The sequence below is a fragment of the Pelophylax lessonae genome, assembly GCF_965119305.1.
Source record: "Pelophylax lessonae genome assembly, chromosome: 3".
Lineage (NCBI taxonomy): Eukaryota > Metazoa > Chordata > Amphibia > Anura > Ranidae > Pelophylax > Pelophylax lessonae.
In genome coordinates this window covers 618,899,720-618,914,218 of record NC_138770.1, presented here as the reverse complement: position 1 = coordinate 618,914,218, position 14,499 = coordinate 618,899,720, and the positions used below count along the sequence as shown (strand labels likewise).

Sequence of the window (14,499 nt, the reverse complement as noted above, 5' to 3'; positions counted from 1 at the left end):
TACTTGAGTAGCAATTTTTTTTCAAAACTACTGGTACTTTTACTTTCAGTACTTGAGTAGCAAAATTTTTAAAAAAACTACTTGCAATACTTAAGTACAAAAAATGTTGAATACTTTAGTACTTCTACTCAAGTCCCTTTTTGATCGAGCACTTCCACTTCTACTCAAGTCACTTTTTGATCGAGCACTTGTACTTTTACTCAAGTATGGGTTTCGAGTACTTTATACAACTCTGCTCCCCAAAATGTAAAAAATAAATAATACTCTTAGAGTGGAAGTTCTGAAAGTCTAATAAAAAGTCAAGTATGCCTTCACAGATTTAAAGATGAACTATCTCTCAAAACCTAGTTTTCAACAGCCAGGCCATTAAAGCCACAGCCAGACTCTAAACCACAAGGCCTGGGACTTGATTGACCTATCCCGATGGCAAAAAAAATCTGGAGTGAAACTGGGCAAGCAAATGGGACTGCTACTCAGGTACTGTAAGGCCCAAAACTCTCAGTCAAAGGGCAGCCAGACAAGTCTGAAGTTTCTCCAATAGATAAAACACTCTGGTCTGTGTCCAGGACTAGGCCGATTACCCCAAATGATGAGGTGGTCCAGTGCCAATTTCTAAAACTTCAGAATCCATCCATACTGCTACAATCATATCTCCCAATTGTCTCTGATTTCGAGGGACTGTCCCTGATTTCAGAGGACTGTCCCTGATTTGGAACAAATTCCCTTTTTCTTTCTCATTTATCCCTTGTTTTTGTATGATCTATATGATTATATATAAAATGCATTATTTATCTTTCAAAAATGATTCCCAGTGCCAAACCTTTCCTCCAATTTCTAAATTGCTGTATTTGTAACAATTCTGGCACTCCACTCCCACATGTAAAAATCATAATTTTTTTGCTAAAAAATTACTCAGAATCCCCAAACATTATATTTATTTTTAGCAGAGACCCTAGGGAATAAAATGGCGGTCATTGTAACTTTTTATGTCACACGGTATTTGCGCAGCAATTTTTCAAATGTGTTTTTTTTTTTTAAAAAACTGTTTTATGAATTAAAAAATAAACAAAACACTAAAGTTAGCCCAATTCTTTTGAATAATGTGAAAGATGATGTTATGCCGAGTAAAAAGATACCTTACATGTCACACTATAAAATTGTGCACACGTGTGAACATAAAAATCTCCATAAGCAACATTTTAAAAATTTTAACAGGTTACTAGTTTATGGTTACAGAGGACATCTTGGGCTAGAATTGTTGCTCTCTCTCTAATATTCGCGGTGATACCTGACATGTATGGATTGAATGCCGTTTACATATGTGGCTGCGACGTACGAATGCGATCGCTTCTGCGTGTGAGCATGCAGGGACGGGGACACTTTAATTTTTTTTTTATTGTATATTTTATTTTATTTTTTTTACACTTTACCTTTAATTTTTTTTTTTTTTTTTTGATTGCTTTTATTCCAATTACAACGTCCCTTGTAATAGGAATAGTGACTGGTCCTCTTTATGGTGGGATCTGGGGTCAATAAGACCTCAGATCTCTCCTACAGGCTGAAAGCCTGAAATAAAAAAAGTATTGACAACTGCTAGGCAGGGCGTGAGGTCATAACATCGCACCTGGCCCTCCAAGAGTCATAGAGACAGTCATAGACACAGTCATAGAGACAGTCATAGAATTCTCTATGACTGTCTAAAAACATCAAAATTACGAGGCTTGTATACCAATGCCAGAAGCCTGGCCAACAAGATGGGAGAGCTGGAGCTGCTGATGTTTGAGGAGGACTTAGATTTTGTGGGGATAACTGAGACTTGGTTTGACAGCTCTCATGACTGGATGGCGACTATTCAGGGGTATTCCCTTTATCGCAGAGATAGAGAGGGTAAAAAAGGGGGAGGGGTATGTTTGTATATTAAGAACAGTATACAGGTAAATATGAGGGATGATATTAATAATGGAGCTATGGACGAGGCAGAATCCCTATGGGTAGAGCTTCAAAGGAAAAGCAATGTGGGGAAGGTAATATTGGGCGTATGCTATAGGCCCCCCAACCAGAGGGAGGAGGGTGAGGCGGACCTCATGTTACAGATAGGATTGGCAGCAAGGATGGGGAATGTCATTATAATGGGGGACTTTAATTATCCTGATATAGACTGGGCAGAAGGAACCGCGCATTCAGCCAAGGCTCGGCAGTTCCTAAATGTTTTGCAGGACAATTTCATGGGTCAGATGGTGAATGCACCGACAAGAAACAATGCGGTACTTGACCTACTGATTACCAACAATACAGACCTGCTCACGGATATAGAAATACGGGACAACTTAGGGAACAGTGACCATAGGTCAATTGGTTTCAGTATTAATTACAGTAATAGGAAACACAAGGGTAATATAAGGACACTGAATTTCAAAAGAGCCAATTTCCCTAAACTGCGCTCGCTGCTAGAAAATATCAAATGGGATAGAACCCTGGGAACAAAGAACACGGAGGAAAAATGGGAGTGCTTCAAGAGCATACTTAACAAGGGGGTGGGCCAGTGCATTCCACAGGGAAATAAATTTAAAAGAGCAAAACTAAACCCTGGGTGACTAAACTCCAACATAAAAATGTATATTAGAGCTAAAGAAAAGGCCTTCAAAAAATACAAGACTGAGGGGTCATTGGCAGCATTTAAGCACTACAAAGATTGTAATAAGAAATGTAAAGACGAAATCAGGGCGGCTAAAATAGAACACGAGAGACATATACATAGCGGAGGAGAGTAAAAAGAACCCCAAGAAGTTCTTTAAGTATATAAACAGTAGGAAAGCGAGGCCAGAGCACATTGGCCCCATAAAAGATGATAAAGGAAAAATGGCCACAGAGGACAGAGAAAAGGCAGAAGTGTTAAATAATTTCTTTTCTTCAGTCTTCACAAAGGAATCGGGGGGCTACACGAACCCCGCTTGTAAGGCCGAACTAAATAATACACCAGGATAGACTTAGAGCTAAACTAGAGAAACTTAACATAAATAAATCCCCGGGACCGGATGGCTTGCACCCAAGGGTTCTTAATGAGCTCAGCCAGGTGATTGCCAGACCATTATTCTTGATCTTTAAGGATAGTTTACAGACGGGTATGGTGCCAGCTGATTGGAAAAAAGCCAACGTGGTACCAATATTTAAAAAGGGGCCGAGATATATCCCGGGTAACTATAGGCCGGTCAGCCTAACATCAGTAGTCTGCAAAATTTTGGAGGGGATGATAAGGGACCACATACAAGACTTTAGTAATGAAAACGGTATTATAAGTAGTAATCAGCATGGATTCATGAAAAATCGTTCATGCCAAACCAATCTATTAACCTTCTACGATAAAGTGAGCTGCCACTTAGATAAAGGTAAGCCTGTGGATGTGGTGTATCTGGACTTTGCAAAGGCCTTTGACACCGTTCCCCACAAACGCTTACTGTACAAACTAAGGAAGGTAGGTATGGACCATAAGGTGAGTACCTGGATAGAGAACTGGCTCCAGGGGAGAGTACAGAGGGTGGTGATTAATGGGGAGTACTCGGATTGGGTGGGTGTGGAAAGGTTCTGTCCTGGGACCAATCCTGTTTAATTTATTCATAAATGATCTAGAGGAGGGGATATCTAGTACAATCTCAGTATTTGCAGATGATACTAAATTAGGCTTGCCAATATCTTCTATGCAGGATGTGGAAATCTTGCAAGCAGACCTGAACAAAATAACGGGGTGGGCAACTACATAGCAGATAAGATTTAATGTAGAAAAATGTAAAGTAATGCACTTGGGGGCCAGAAACCAGAAAGCAAGCTACTCACTAGGGGGGGAACCTCTGGGTGAGTCTAGGATGGAAAGGGACCTGGGGGTACTGGTAGACAACAGGCTTGGCAGTGGCATGCAATGCCAAGCCGCCGCAAGCAAAGCCAACAGAATACTGGGTTGTATAAAAAAGGGGATTCACTCCAGAAATAAAGAGATTATTCTTCCACTCTACAAGACTCTGGTCCGGCCACATCTGGAGTATGCTGTCCAGTTCTGGGCACCGGTCCTCAGGAAGGATGTGCTGGAACTGGAGAAAGTCCAGAGAAGGGCAACAAAAATAATTAGGGGAATGGAGGACATCAGCTATGAGGAAAGACTACAAGCACTGAACCTATTCTCTCTGGAGAAGAGACGATTAAGGGGGGATATGATATCAATGTACAAATACTGTACTGGCGACCCTAGCATAAGGAACAAACTATTCAGAGAAAGGAGATACAATAAGACACGTGGCCACTCACTAAAACTTGAGGAAAGGCGGTTTAACCTTAAAGTGCGTAAGGGGTTCTTTACTGTAAGAGCGGTAAGGATGTGGAATTCTCTTCCACAAGCAGTCGTATCAGCGGGGAGCATTGATAGTTTCAAAAAACTATTGGATGGACACCTTAAAGACCACAACATACAGGGATATACAATGTACGGTTAAAAGCAAACACACACACACATCATAGGTTGAACTGGATGGACTTGTGTCTTTTTTCAGCCTCACTAACTATGGAACTATGTAACTTCCGCCGATGGCAGATCCCTTTTTCGGCTCGTCAATCACACAGGTGAGTCGGCAGAAGCACCGGAGGGCGGTGGAAGGATCAAGTGGCTGAACAGCCGCTATGATTGTTCTTACTGTATAGGGAATCGCCGGCTAAAAAAAAAAAATTACATCTGAATGATGCCTGCCTCATTCAGATATCCCCACTGAAAGCCCAGGACATCATATGATGCCCAGGGGAAAGGAAGTGGTTAAGAGGGCATGGAAGGGGGTGTGTCCTATGCCTACATACTTTTGTTAATAGATATCCCTTATTCCCATCTCAAAATGTTGGGAGGTATGGCTACAATGTCTAGACAGTCACAGCCACGTTGTCTGACAAAGTCAACTAAGTATCCCACAATGGGCATGCCACGAGAGTTCAGCAGGGTAATACTGGGGCCAGAACCTTGGTGAAAACTAGAGTAGCAGATAAGAGGCTAAAGTCATGAGGACTGGTAGTGCAGGGACCCCACAGCAAATTGCAGAAAATGCTAAAGCACCAAAAAAATGGGAACATGTAGGAACACATCCTTGATATCCACAGAAGCCAGAAAGTCTCCCTGGTGAGAGACGTCTATTGTGTGTCTAGACCAATAGAAGTGAGGCTTGGTTTTGATGGATATACAATGCAGTGTGTGTTCTTCAAAGGAGCTGATATGTAATGAAGGTATGGATGGAGTAAGTGGACCTTGTTCTGGTCCTAGGCTGCCACCTCTCTGATCGCAACAAACAGAGTGCAGCTTCCACAGTACAGGTCCTCTTTAACCGCTTGCCGACCGTCGCACGACGATTTACGTCGGCAGTCAGCCCCTCACAGGCAAAGCAACGTAGGGCTAACCTCGCTAGCCTGTGAGGGTCTAGGGAGCGAGCGCGCACCGCCGGAGGCGCACTCCCGCGCGGTCACGGACCCCCCCGCGCGTGTGACCGGCGGACCCGATGTCATCCATTAGAGCAGGAGAAAGGCAGGCGGCTAATGTAAACAAGCCGCCTGTCATTCTCTCCTGTGTATGAATAGTGATCATACGGTTCTACTATGTAGGACCGTTGATCACTGTTCATACACCTCAAGCCACAGCCAATCACAGTTAGAATCACGCCCCTAGGGACACACATAGCCCCTCCCTCTCAAAAAAGTTAACCCCTTCACTGCCAGTGTCATTTTACAGTAACAGTGCATATTTATAGCACTGATTACTGTAGTAATGTCACTGGTAACCCCAAAAGTGTCAAAAATGTCAGTCAAGGGTCCGATCTGTCTGCCGCAATGTCGCAGTACCACAAAAAAAAAATCGCAGATCGTCGCCATTACGCGTTACAAAAAAAAACAACAAAAATGACAAAAATCTTTCCCTTAGTTAGTAACGCAATAACTTTTGCGCAAACCAATCAAAATACGCTTTTTGCTATTTTTTTTACCAAACATATGTAGCATGAAACAAATTGGCCTAAAATGTTAAAACATTTTGATTTTTTAATTTTTTTGGGGGGGTATTTCATATAAAAAAATGTGAAAAATATTGTTATTTTTGCAAAATTGACGCTCTTTTTTTGTTTATAGCCCAAAAAGTAATAATCGCACAGGTGATCAAATACCACCAAAAGAAAGCTCTGTTTGTGGGACGTCAAATTTGTTTAGGTACAGCTTCGCACGACCGCGCAATTGTCCGTTAAAGTCATGCAGTGCCGAATCGCAAAATAGGCCCTGGTCAGGAAGGGGGTAAAATCTTCCGGGGGTTAAGTGGTTAAACCCAAGCATGATAAAAAAAAAAATAGCAGTATTCCCCATAACAATGACTTCATCTGCATTTCTCTCTTAAACATGACAGATTATGCCAGAACCATTTTATATTTAAGCTTCACCCAGGATCAGCATACACCTCCTGAATGGTAATCAGGGTCAAAGATGACAGACAGACTTGCTTGTGTGGTTCTTGGCTGTATTCACCAATGTGTGCCACAGATCAACCCCTGCTGCTTCCTTTAACCTAGCCTTTTCAACCAGGGTGCCCTGATGATTTTAGATCAATGGCTAAAAATTGATCAAAAATTGTATACAAGCCAGCAAGTGGATCAAGCCTGCCTTTTAATTACACAAAGCCATGAGTTTTCATTATGCACCATTACGACTACATAGACACTGGCATCCTAACAACCAATGACATCATCAGTTATTAAGGATGATGTCTGTTCCCGCAACAGCATCCTTGTTTGACCCTCCTCTGCCCGTCTCCCTCACCACTGGGGTGACATTAGCTGGCTGATGAATAGAAATTGGGGAGAAGAGAAACATTGGAATACTAGTCAGTGCCAGTGTGCAAAAGTGTATTTGCATTGGAAGAATAAATCACCTCTAACGTTGAGTGTCCTACATGCTGATGTTACTGCATTATGTAAAACTATTAAAATATATTTTTACATTTTAGAATGCGGTGCCTCAAGACTGTCCATCATTTTAAAGAGTTCCTTGAGATTGTTTATAATTTTCAAGGGTACCTCAACTGAAAAAAGGTTGAGAAACACTGGTCTAACCTGCTACAAAGTTACAGTGTTTGAGTCTGATCACCGAGGGAGAGGAGACAGAGGAAATGCTTCCTCCCATCTGCAGCAGACTGATTACATGACCTCAGTCTAAGAAAATCACAGACTGGAGCTTAAAGATGGCTTTTTAATGAGAAAGGGTTGACTTTAAAAATGATCCTGTATTGTACATTGTGACATGAGGAATGTATTCATGCACACTTGTAAAGTAACAAAAGGCAGTGGTATAACAAAAGCCACAGCAGTCCACAAGGCTGCTATAGGGCCTGAGGTAGTGATTAACAGATATTGTTTGTTTATTGCCGATACCGATGCCGATATTTTGGTGATCGCATATCGGTATCGGGCGATATTGGCCAATATTTTCGTACATTAAAAAAAAAATTGACTTTTTTTTTCTTTTTTTAACAGGTACTCTTGTGGAGGGATCTGGGGGGTCTAAAAGACCCCATCTCCTCCTCTGCACTTAAAAGCATTCAAAAAGCCAAGTTTGGCTGTTTTGAATGCTGTCATTTTTTTGAATTTACACAGAGTACACGGAAGTGATGTCATGACATCACTTCCGGGTTTTTACATGGAGACCCAATCAGAGCCGAATGCGGCTTTGATTGGGTCTTCTCTTCGGCGGCCACGCAGGCTGGTTGCCGGAGGGATGGGAGATCCGGGCGAGCCGCAGAGGATGCTCCCCTCCCGCTCCTTGTAATGACAGCCGAGTGTCTTCACAGCCGCATCGGTTGTCATTACAAGACAGCCGACCGTCGGCTATGGACGCCGGTACCGGGGTGATGCCTCTAGCTGCAGGCATCACTCCGGTACAAGCACTTTCCCGAAAATTTCGGCAATATTGGTAACCTCAAGGGCCGATTCTGATATATCGGGGAAAGTGCATATCGGCTTTGCTGATAATCGGTCGATCCCTAGCCTGAGGGTAGAAACAGGGCCCATAAGGAATTGTAATTTGTAAACACAGAAAATCCATAAGCATATGGAGATAGCACAAATCTAATACTGTGACATTAGGAATTCCAGGGGTTGCTGTTAACACTGACACTGTACCCCCTGTGACATTTCCTATCAGTAAGAGCCCACATCAGATGCCAGAATTTAGTGTCATTCTGGCCAGCACTGAAATGAACCCCCGAATGCCAAAGGCAGTCTTCCTCAGGCTGAAAAATATCTTACTGCGTCTTCTCAGCTAGAAACTGACAGCTGATTGTGGTTCAGAAATAAAAAATGAAGCCACTTCTAATAGAGTTATAGAGAACTTCTGTACCCATAATTATCTCATAATATAAAATATTGTGATGTATCCACACATGTAGGTGGACCTCAGTACCAATTACAAGCAGTAATATTTTGGTGCTGGGTAATACCAGAGAATTATGAGAGTGCGGTTTTAATATTTTTTAAACTAGTTTTATTAAAGGTTTGCCTAGCAAATATCTTCACTTTGCCCTCTTCTATGATGTTTTGGAATTGTATGTGAGAGCCACTTAGTGGTAAAGGACCAGTTCATGTAGGAGTAGGAGGATTTGTGTATTTAGGCTGGTTTTGATTGTCTTTCAGTCCACCTCTCAGATGGCTCCACCCTGCCCCTCTGGCATCTTCATTATGGCACATGAGCAGATGGCCTGGCAGAGCCTGTCGGCACATCTGTGCATGTGCAAGTGATTTTTCCACACATGTGCAAAGATGAAGAAGGTTTGGGACTTCCCTGATGGCCGCCTTTGTTCATACATGAGAAATCCCATGAATGCTCAGATTTTCGGAGGAAACCAGTGCATGTGCAGCTGTTCTGCAAGGCTCTCCAGGTCCTGAAGCCCTGTGGCACATCTGCGTACGTGCAGGGGGCAGGGAGAAGAAATGTCATTCTCATACCCAGGTGCAAAATGCGGAAGTGCTGCACAAAAATAAAAGAAAATCACAAGTTTTGGGTTGACATCAGAACACCAATAGAGGGGAAATCTTCCTATGGGGACACTAGTGGCGCTTTTCCACTGCATGGAACCGAACGGTTCGGCTCGCTTTTGTGCTTTTCCACTGTTGGTACCGCATGGTATGGTGTAGGAACGGTACGGTAAGGTACGGTACGGCGGCGCTTTTCCACTGCATGGAACCGAACGGTACGGCTCTCAAAAACAGTACCTACTTGATTGTGGTTCCAAGAGGTACCATACCCGGTACCATATCCCACAATCCTTTGCATGCAGTCACTACTAGCCCCTGATTGGTCAGAGAATCCCACCCACCCCGTTGTTATCCCACCCACTTAACTTTAGTACTACTTTAGTGGAAAAGCAAACCATACTGTACCGTTCCAACACCGTACCATGCGGTACCAGCAGTGGAAAAGCAAACCGGGCCAAGCAGGGCCAAGCAGGGCCAAGCAGGGCCGAGTAGAGCCGAGCCGGTACTTGCAGTGGAAAAGTGCCATAGTTCTGAGTAGATATACATGGGTGTTTCCAATTATGTCGTCTATTGTTATTAAGATCCTTATATGTATTTGTGTGTATATATATATATATATATATATATTCTTTTGTGTATCTATCACATCCGCTATGACTAAGCACCAGTTTAGGTGTGAAACCCATTAGCTGTTACCTGTAGTTCATCACCATTTGCTGTGTGGTTCATTGTTTTTTCTGCATTGAGTGAGGGTGATTGTATCAGAGTGCGGCCATCCAGTCTTTTTCTTCTGTAAGTTCTGGTGACCCTGTTGACACACTAGGATTTCCTTTATTTGCAGGGACTTCCTCTCACTCCCTGTTTTGGCTATGGAACAGGAAGTGAAGGTAAATTTCCCCAATGGGACACATATGTCAAAAAACAAAACAAAACAAAAAACTGACAGGGGGTATAACCCTCCCTTAGTCTACCAAAAATAATAGAGCTGGGTGGTCTTATTGCTATTTCATAACGGTGACCTGTAATATTTCAGCAGGCTTACTAAAATATGCATGCGCAATTCTAAGGGGTGATCTCTTGCATACTTATACAGTATACTGTATGTTTGTATACTGTATGCATGGATTGGACTAGTGTATGTTCTGTTAATGATTGTTAATGTACAATTTGTAATATATATTTTTTTATTTTAATTAAGATTATCATTCTCATCCAGCTTCCTGAAGAAACGGAACCTGGAAATGCGTAGAGTCCAGGGCTAGTCCATCCACTGGTTAATATGCTATACATATTGCTCTCGCACATTTTTTTTTTTTTTTTACGCAAAAAGGTGCTTTATTGAAAAAAAAGAATCAAAACACGTCATATAGACAACAATATGTGGTCGTACACGTATAAAGTGCAATACAGAGTAAATTCAAAAAGTACAAAATACAAAGTACTGGAGGAACCAGGAGTGTAATAAAACCCTAAGCAGGCAATCTTCAAAGTAACAGACTCTGGCAACCTACTAATTAAAGAAAAGGATGCGTATTTCGTAATGCGGCAAAATCAACGTTACGACAAATGTACTTATCAAGTAAATATTGCAGGAACATCAAATGGTGTAGGACGCACATTAAGTATATTGGATGTACATAAGTATAAAGTTTTGTATGCCACCATTGAGAAACACCCTTCAGATGAATTGTAACTACTTGATGTTCTATGTGAATGTGCTTCTATAATTGTATTATTTTTGGATTTTAATTATATGCATACATTTATGTAATAATTTGGTTTTTATATAACTGTGTGGGTGCCTTAAAAGTCTGCTGGGTCTAATTTCTGTTGTTTCCACCATCCAAAAAAAAAAATAGTTTTGTCTTTAGTTACACTTTAGGACATCGGCTTTTTCATGCACATCAATTTAATGACATGGATTGTCATAGGGTTATTATGGTATTTATTATGTTTATGTTTTTTAAATATGACTGTGTTGGGTGCCTTAAAATTTAGTTGAGTCTAATTTTAGTTGTTTACACTATCAAAAATGAAAAAAAAAATAGTTTTGCCTTTAGCCACACTTCAAGACATCGGATTTTTAATGTACATAATTTCAATGACATGGATTGTTATAGGGTTATTACATTATATAAATTTAAAGACACTAGCATCACTTTATATTTACTATTTATACTCTTGTTATTGTGTATAGTTATCTTTATTTGCATTGCTATTGATTTTGATTTTTAGGGTTAATGAATAATGATTATTAGAGTAATAGTGCTGTAGTTATATGTTTTTAAGATACTGTGATGGTTATTATTATTATTGCTACTACAATTCTTGTTATCAAAATTTTGCTATGGTGCCTCATGATCTATAGTTATGCCCCTGACTAAAAGGTCCACTTTAAAGATGTGAAATAAATTCCCCTTTCATTTTTAAATACAGTTTCTCTTTAAAAACACATATACCAATATTTCAGTGATCATATAGATAGAATAAAACATTTTTTTTAAATTTGCTTGTACTTCCATTATAACCAGCAGTTCCTTTATTGATAAAGTTCGGCCCAATTGAAATTAAGTTTGTACGGGTAATAGCTCCATCTCTATAATGGCAAAGTGGAATTGCGTTTGACCTAAAGAACATTATAGAGATCACCCTGTAAATTACATCAAGCAATAGCGTGGCATTATCGTTAGGTAAATGATCTAGAATGTTGATTATCACACAGTAGTTAATATCACCATCTAATTTAGAAATAAAATTTCCTGTGCCTTAACTACGCCGTTATTCAGGGATGGCGGGAATAGCTATGCAAAAATATTGCCCCATCTTGTCACTGGGTAATATATTATTTCTATTTTTTTTTTTTTTAATAAACAAAACAAAAAAAGAAGAAGAAGGTGGTAACCTTTGGTATCAAGGTGGAAATTAAAGGCCTTCCTTTAAGAGGATTTTAATGACCTGGAACACTTGCTTGGGAGGTAATGATATGATAGTGTTTATAATGAGTTTTTATAAAGTCAAAAAATGAGATAGACTGTGCGATATGTGTTTAGATTTAAAGGGGCAGTGAATATAAATTACAGTGTGAGATAAAAGCAAATTAACCCGAGTGCCCAATATCTGCAAAAATTGACAATATCGTTGGTAGAACCAATTAATTTCAAACTTTAACGCACATATTTAAAAAATGATTAAAATATATGCACACTCTTAGTCTGGGTGTAGAAGTTTCCACTAAGGCCCCTTTCACACATGCTGTCTGTTTGTCCGTTTTACATCCATCCGTTGACGGATGAAAAACGGACATCAATGTATCTCTATGTAAAAACGGATGACAACGAATGATCATCCATTAACATCCGTTTTCATCCGCTTCCGTCAATGTCCGTTTTTTTGAACGGATGAATGCCCTATTTTTCATCCGTCAAAAAAAACGGATCGGACGAAAAACGGATGACAACGGATGAAAACGGATGACAACGGATGACAACGGATGAAAACGGATGACAACGGATGAAAAACGGATGACAACGGATGAAAAACGGATGACAACGGATGAAAAACGGTCTCATCTGACCAGAGCACCTTCTTCCACACGTTTGCTGTGTCCCCCACATGGCTTCTCGCATACTGCAAACGGGACTTCTTATGGCTTTCTTTCAACAATGGTTTTCTTCTTGCTACTCTTCCATAAAGGCAGGATTTGTGGAGTACACGACTAATAATTGTCCTGTTAACAGATTCTCTGATTAATGCTCTCCTTGCCCGGCCTGTCAGTTTAGGTGGACGGCCATGTCTTGCTAGGTTTGCAGTTGTGCCATACTCTTTCCATTTTTGGATGATGAATTGAACGTTGAGCAGTGCTCCGTGAGGTGTTCAAAGCTTGGGATATTTCTTTATAACCTAACCTTGCTTTAAACGTCTCCATAACTTTGTCCCTGACCTGTCTGGTGTGTTCCTTGGCCTTCATGATGCTGTTTGTTTACTAAGGTTCTCTAACAAGCCTCTGAGTGCTTCACAGAACAGCTGTATTTATACTGAGATTAAATTACACACAGGTAGACTCTATTTACTAATTAGGTGACTTCTGAAGGCAATTGGTTCCGCTAGATTTTAGTTAGGGGTATCAGAGTAATGGGGGCTGAATACAAATGTACGCAACATTTTTCAGATACTTATTTGTAAAAAAATGTTGAAACCCATTTATCATTTTCCGTTCACTTCACAATTATGTGCCACTTTGTGTTGTTCTATTACATAAAATCCCAATTAAATACATTTAAATTTTTGGTTGTAACATGAAAAAAAGGGGAAAATTTCAAGGGGTATGAATACTTTTTCAAGGCACTGTATATACGATACCTGGACCATATAGGGGTTGCAAAGGCAATCCAACTCCTCCAGGAAGGCACATCAATATGTACCAATGCCAGAAGGTTTGCTGTGTTTCTCTGATCAAACAATCAGAAACAGACTTCATGAGGGTGGCCTGGAGGCCCGACGTCCTCTAGTGGGCCCTGTGCTCACTGTCTGTCACCGTGGAGTTCGATTGGCATTTGCCATTGAACACCAGAATTGGCAGGTCTACTTGCACCCTGTGCTTTTCACAGATGAGAGTGAGTTCACCCTGAGCACATGTGACAGACCTGAAAGGGTCTGGAGAAGCCATAGAGAACGTTATGTTGCCTGTAACATCGTTCAGCATGACTGGTTTGGTGGTGGGTCAGTGATGGTCTGGGGAGGCATATCTATGGAGGAATGTACAGACCTCTACAGGTTAGACAATGGCACAGTGACTGCCATTAGGTATTAGGATGAAATCCTTGGACCTATTGTCAGACCCTACGCTGGTGCAGTGGGTTCTGGGTTCCACCTGGTACATGACAATTTGTGGCCTTATGTGGCAAAAGTATGCAGCCAGTTCCTGGAGGATGAAGGAATTGATACCATTGAATGGCCCCCACGCTCGTCTGACCTAAATCCAATAGAACACCTCTGGGACATTATGGTTTGGCCCATCCGATGCTGCAGGTTGCACCTCAGACTGTTCAGGAGCTCAGTAATGCCCTGGTCCAGATCTGGGAGAAAATCCCCCAGGACATCATCCATCGTCTCATTAGGAGCATGTCCTGATGTTGTCAGGCATGCATACAAGCACATGGGGGCCATATGAAGTACTGAGTACCATTCTGAGTTGCTGCAATGAAATTTCAGCAAAATGGACTAGCCTGCTGCATAATTTTTACACTTTGATTTCTAGGTTGTCTTTGAATTCAGCCCTCTGTAGGTTGATAATTTTAATTTCCATCAAATGATGTGGCATGATCTCCCTCCTAACACATTACCCATATCAGTATAGATATTCAGCATGAGATTTTTCCCTATTGAGATCTGATGTGTTTTTAGTGTATTTTCAAAGTGTTCCTTTACTTTTTTTGAGCAGTGTATATACACACGCACACACACATAT

The 14,499-nt window shown here is 41.0% G+C and overlaps 1 protein-coding gene across 1 annotated transcript in view; it reads right to left on the bottom strand.

Moving 5' to 3' along the window:
- Window positions 1–14,499, bottom strand: part of USH2A (usherin) — a gene marked incomplete at its 5' end in the record, with an annotated part of 1,334,617 nt that overhangs the window by 447,834 nt on the left and 872,284 nt on the right. The window lies entirely within an intron of this gene.